General features: G+C 30.2%; 1 pseudogene; it reads right to left on the bottom strand.

The window, feature by feature from the left end:
- Positions 1 to 4,359: 4,359 nt before the first annotated feature.
- LOC146724120 (uncharacterized) lies at positions 4,360 to 5,796 on the bottom strand (annotated as a pseudogene).
- Positions 5,797 to 6,144: the final 348 nt, after the last annotated feature.

The raw sequence follows: 6,144 nt of genomic DNA, 5'->3' as shown, positions 1-6,144 counted from the left end.
TGTTGGGCCCTCTGCTACGGCAATGTTTGTTTTCCCATCAAAAAGTTTTTTCGGGTAAAAAAAAATCGCAAAAACAAAAGTGATATTAAATTGAAGTCCCCCCAAAAATTAGGGTACATCGGAAAAAATTTCCATTTTTTCCTCAGTTTGGAAAAAAACACAAAAAAGCAAGGAATTACATGTAACAATGCAAGATGGTTAGGAAACGCTTAGCAGGTTAAAGCCTATGTAGGTTTGTCACGAGTAATTTAATTTTGGAAAGGGCCACTTTTGATAAATTTCAACCAGCATCAGTTAAAAAACTCGAGAGCCTTGGGGAAATAATCGCTGAACTATTTAAAAATCTAAAATCCCAAAAAATCAATCGGTCCGAAAAAAAGTTGTGAAAATGTACGATCGCGAGGGGCTATCCCAATATCTTTGATGGTGCAGAATTTATGATTGTGGGGAACCAGAAAAAAAAAAAAAAAAAATAGTTACGGGGAAAATTTATGGCCTTTGCAAAACGATGTTTTTGGGTTTACGCAAAGAAATATTACAATGGGGCGTTTCATTTGCTTACGTTTTTAGGAAACAAATACAAAAAAAATAAAGCATCGAAGATGATGATGCATCTGCGCGTATGGTGAACGAAATATTAACTTAAAGCGGTTAGAAGATCTGTGGGGAAAACGTTCAAAGAACGAACAAAACAAGATTTTTTCGGAATTTTTACGGCTCTAAGTCGACTTTTCCCGACATAAATGAGATTAGAATCGAATTTAAAGCACGTAACATTTTGCCGAATTCAAATGAATTACAATGAACAAAGCTGGAAAGAGGTTTTGCAAATATTCCCTATCATTGACTTTAAAAAAGGAAAAAAAGGTGTCACTCTCAAGTTTGATAAGTAGAATTTTTTAAAGGGGAAAAACGATAAAGGGCAATTGGGAACGAAAGTAAGGGTCCGTTGGTTTTTAAAAAGGAAAACCTAATGAACAACTTTATCCCGTCGTAGTAATACAGCCTCAATTTATATACTTTTGGTAAACGGTGCTTCTAAAAAAATTATCAACACATCGGATTAACGCCGTGCCGACGAGTAATATCACGATTAATGAAAAAAAGTACAAGGTAATAAGCGCTATATTTCACGAAGCTTGAAGAAATGAATCGTGGTCACTACACGTGTATGTTGAGAGCTGACACAAAATCGGAATGGTATTATTCTAATGATATGGAAGTGTTCAAGAAAAAATGGCCCAAAGGAGCACAAGGGGCATACATATTGTTCTTAGAACAGATTAAATAATGGCGCTGTATAAAGGCTGCCGTAAGCGCCGAAATAAAACATCGGCTGCTCTGGCGCTGTATAAAGGCTGCCGTAAGCGCCGAAATAAAACATCGGCTGCTCTGGCGCTGTATAAAGGCTGCCGTAAACGCTACATTAAAACATCAACTGTTCTAGCGCTGTATAAAAGTTGCCGTAAGCGCCAAAATAAAATATCGGCTGCTCTGGCGCTTTATAAAAGCTGCTGTAAGCGCTGCGTTAAAACGAGTGCAATAAGTTTCTAATTTGACCTAGGCTTCATGACATTTCAAAAAGTATCATCAAGAAAAAATTATCAGACATAAATATGTATGTCGTGTTAAAATCGGAGAGACGAAGAAAAATATATGGTTGCGTTCTCACGAGAATGGGCGATGGAGGGGCCCATTCTTTATTTTCAATATTCGTGACAAGAATATAAATTTCTTCTGTGCACTTGAAATAAATGTGCAATGTTATCGTTAAAATTAATTCCAATATACACAACTTTACATGATATGATTAATAAAATATATATGTCTACTGATAATCATAATTATATATTTTATTATATGTACATATATACCATATTTATCAAGTATTTTGAACTGTGATTGCATAAATGTTTACTTATACAAAGTTACTCTTTGTTAAGGAATCGAAAATACATATATAATTTGTGGCTACCCTTGATTACTATTAATATTATACATGATTTACTATGTATAGAAGAAAGCTGCTCTTATATCTTTAACTTGTAAAAAGTAAGTGATATCCTAAAAAAATCATAAAAATGAAAAAGGTCAGGCCATGTTCAAAAGAAGGCACTCAAAAATTTAAACGATCTAATAATAAATTATCACGAAAAGTAACTGATATGTTATTCAAGGTGCCAGTTCAAAGTGAACATACGTAAAGTGTATATTATCTAAATTTAGTAATAATTTATTACCATGAAAAATAACTGTGATATTTTATTCAAGGTGCAAGTTCACATTGAACATACATACATATAAGTAAAACTGATTACAATTTGATTCTAGAAAATAAGTGCGATATGTTATTCTTAGTGCACAAAATATAATAGTCGTTTATAGAGATTTGATTTGAAATTCATACTAGCCCGTACAATGAAAATAATTGCTCGTAATTCCAGAGTACCATTTGTTAATTACTCAGAAAAATACATGGCGGCCTGCTCTCAAAAAACTATGATGTTTCTCGATGTCCATTTAGAAATAATGTCGAAGCTCTTACAGAATAATTACTACAACATTTGAAGTACGAAAAGTATTACATTAGAAGAAGATTAGATTAGAATAAGGATTCAACGTATTTTTAAAGCTCTACACACAACGAAGTGAATATACAAAACTATATACAAATACCTTTTTTCTTCTGTGTTTCTGAAGAAAATCTTTTAAATAGAAAATAGTGTCTTGCGATCATGAAGAATAGGTTTTAAATAGCAAGGTTTCATTTGACTTATAATTTTCGATATTATTCACTTAATTAATATGTAATTTTTTATTGTATATTACGACAAATAATCAGTAAACTTTTAAGCGTATAGCTTTATTGTACTTGACCTGAGAACTGTACATTTATAAATTTTACTTAATATACACCCGTTTCGAGCAACAAGGCAAAGTTTTCTGATCAATAACTTACTCCCTGAAAATACGGTATAACACAAATCGGAAGTTGATACGAAAATTCGAAATTTTACTAAAGAAAGATTGGAGGTTTTTAATTTATACAATTTTCACAACTCTTATTTCAATTATTTATTCTACCCATCGAAAGTTTTTTGAGAGCAGGCCGCCATGTTATTTTTCTGAGTAATTAACAAATTGGTACTCTGGAATTACGAGCAATTATTTTTCATTGTACGGGCTAGTATGAATTTCAAATCAAATCTCTATAAACGACTATTATATTTTGTGCACTAAGAATAACATATCGCACTTATTTTCTAGAATCAAATTGTAATCAGTTTTACTTATATGTATGTATGTTCAATGTGAACTTGCACCTTGAATAAAATATCACAGTTATTTTTCATGGTAATATATTATTACTAAATTTAGATAATATACACTTTACGTATGTTCACTTTGAACTGGCACCTTGAATAACATATCAGTTACTTTTCGTGATAATTTATTATTAGATCGTTTAAATTTTTGAGTGCCTTCTTTTGAACATGGCCTGACCTTTTCATTTTTATGATTTTTTTAGGATATGTATATATATATTGTAGAGTCGATACAGACGCCGGAGCTGCTGGTAACGCCGCCAGAATAAGTACTTTCTCAGATTGTCAGACTGTGTCAAACTGTGTCAAACTGTGTCGCGCGCTCAAATATCCTCATTTTTATACTCGCTTGTCTAAAATATTCCCACCCCAAAGTACCGGGACCAATCGGAGTAATTTTACACACAAATCGTTCGGTGCTCGCGAAAACAATAATTCTTACGAACGAGAGAGATTAGGTTGACGGTCGCACAAATAAATAAAAATATAACGCATAATAAAACTAAAACCGTCTAAGGACAAGTAAAACGAAAATATAAATAAAATAGATTAACATCTCTCTCGCTTTCCTTTCCCTTATACATACGGCAATAAAGTTAAAATATATAAAAATGCTTACAATATTTATAAATATAATTTATAATTATATAATATATATAATTATAATATATATATTATGTGACAATAAATATACATATAATTTATATGGAAAAGAAATGTTTTTAATGCATGAAAAATAAAACTAGTCGGACAAGGAAATTATTGATCAGATGCCGAGGTTAATAGATCCAATTCTATGAATAAACTTGAATTTTAAGAAAAATAGTCGTTTTTTATAATAAAGTAAACAAATTTTAAATGATAAAGAACGTTTTTATGCAAATATACATTTTTTTGTTAAAAGTTTTATAAATAAAACATATTTATATGTTACTATATTTTAATTTATACATTTTTGCAGATAACCATCCTTGCTCATATACAACATACATTACATACTTGAAAGAAATAGAGTATTTTACTAATCAAAATATTCTGTTTTATAATATTTAATTTCTTAAAGTATAAAGTAAATGTAATACACATTGTCTTACATTATTAAGTCATTATATATATGTATGGTATATGGAAATATTACATAAAATACCGTACATAATTATTGCATACAAGAATAAAAAATATTCATGGTTGATATCGGTTACAAAGATGATGATCATGAAAGAAATGATTTATACAAAGGGATTTTTTACACCATGCGCAAGAAATTACAGCAATTTCACTGCAAATATCACATGTTGGTTTTAAATTAATTTTGAAACAAAAATCTACTGGTGTATCAAATTCTTCTGGTTTCTTTTCTAAATAACCACTTTTATACCATGCATATTTGAATAAATTTTTAAACCTTGGTGATGAAAATTGATTATGTGTTAATGATTGTAATTTTAAAATATTGTTTCTTGAATGAAGCTTGACGTCAAGATCTAAAAGCATGATGGTATCTGAAAAATGTCTAACAAAATTTTTCCATAAACGAAAACCGAATACATCTAAAGGTTGTATTTTTCCCGTTGCTCCAGCTGGTATAGTTAACAAATTAATATTGTCTATAAAATCTGGTTTGTTTCTTTGAATTATATCAGGACAATGACCAGTCCAAGAATCTAATAATAACACTGATTTTGGTCCAACATTTGGAAAAAACACTTCTTTTATCCAGATCTCAAAATGATGCGATGTTAATTTTCCAGATTTTGATGCCATGACAAAGATATTATTATCTTTAAACATTGTTTCTTTTACAAATGTTCCAGTAGGTTCTTTTAAAACAATAAACAGAGGCGATAATAATCTACCATCTGCTGAAACAATAGGTTGTATAGTATAACTATGTGTAGTTGCTGATATGGATTGTACTATGCGCTCTACTTTTTTAATACCAATAGGTGATAGTGAACGACCGAAATGAAATTCTAATTGAAATCCACTTTGGTCCGAATTATATACATTTTCAATTCCATATTGTATAATAAAAGATTTAACATTTTCGATAAATGACTTGCTTCTAAATCTTTGTCTGACGCTAAATGTTTTTTTGTTATAAATTTTGTAATTTTTCTAGATATGATATTATGTGCAAGCTTAAATCTTTTTACCCATGATAATGATGCTGTAAACCCAAGTAGATTTACTTTCTTCTGTGCGCGAATAGCCCATCGAGCAATATCAATGTCATGAATAATTATTCCCTTTTCAATACCTTCATGGAATTTATTTAACGTATATGTTGAAATTTTTTCAGTTTATCAAATCTGCTGCCACTTTGATTTACTTGCTGCTCCCATCTTCTTAATTGACGTAATGACGTGACTTTCCGAAATCTATTTCTTATAGTTGCAAGAGTTCTTGACTTTTTTGTTCCATTTCTCCAAAACTCTACTGCATTTCTTTTATATTCTATTGGTACAGAATTCGCAACACATTCAATTTCTTTTACAAAATATGTGTCATCTTCTCTTTCTTCATCAATTACAGGTTCTACTTTAGGTATATCAAATTCGTTTTGAAAATCTAATGATGATTCTTCATAAACTTCAAACGCTTCTTCATACATTGATCAAAGTGTATTTTCCAACATGTCTTTTGTTTCATTTTCATCTGTTGTAACAGGACTTTTGGGAATTCCCCAGTCATATACAGTGCAGTGTATAGCAGTACTGCTACATTTCTTGCATTAAACATTATCTAAAAAAATTATTAACATTATGTATATTTGTTTTATAAATATTAGCAAAAAAATACTTATTAGCAACAAAAA

Source organism: Nylanderia fulva, unplaced genomic scaffold (genome assembly GCF_048542155.1).
Source record: "Nylanderia fulva isolate GAGA-0341 unplaced genomic scaffold, ASM4854215v1 Scaffold1488, whole genome shotgun sequence".
In the NCBI taxonomy this organism is placed as follows: domain Eukaryota; kingdom Metazoa; phylum Arthropoda; class Insecta; order Hymenoptera; family Formicidae; genus Nylanderia; species Nylanderia fulva.
Note: the sequence above shows the minus strand (reverse complement) of the source record. Positions and strands in the feature narration are given on the sequence as shown.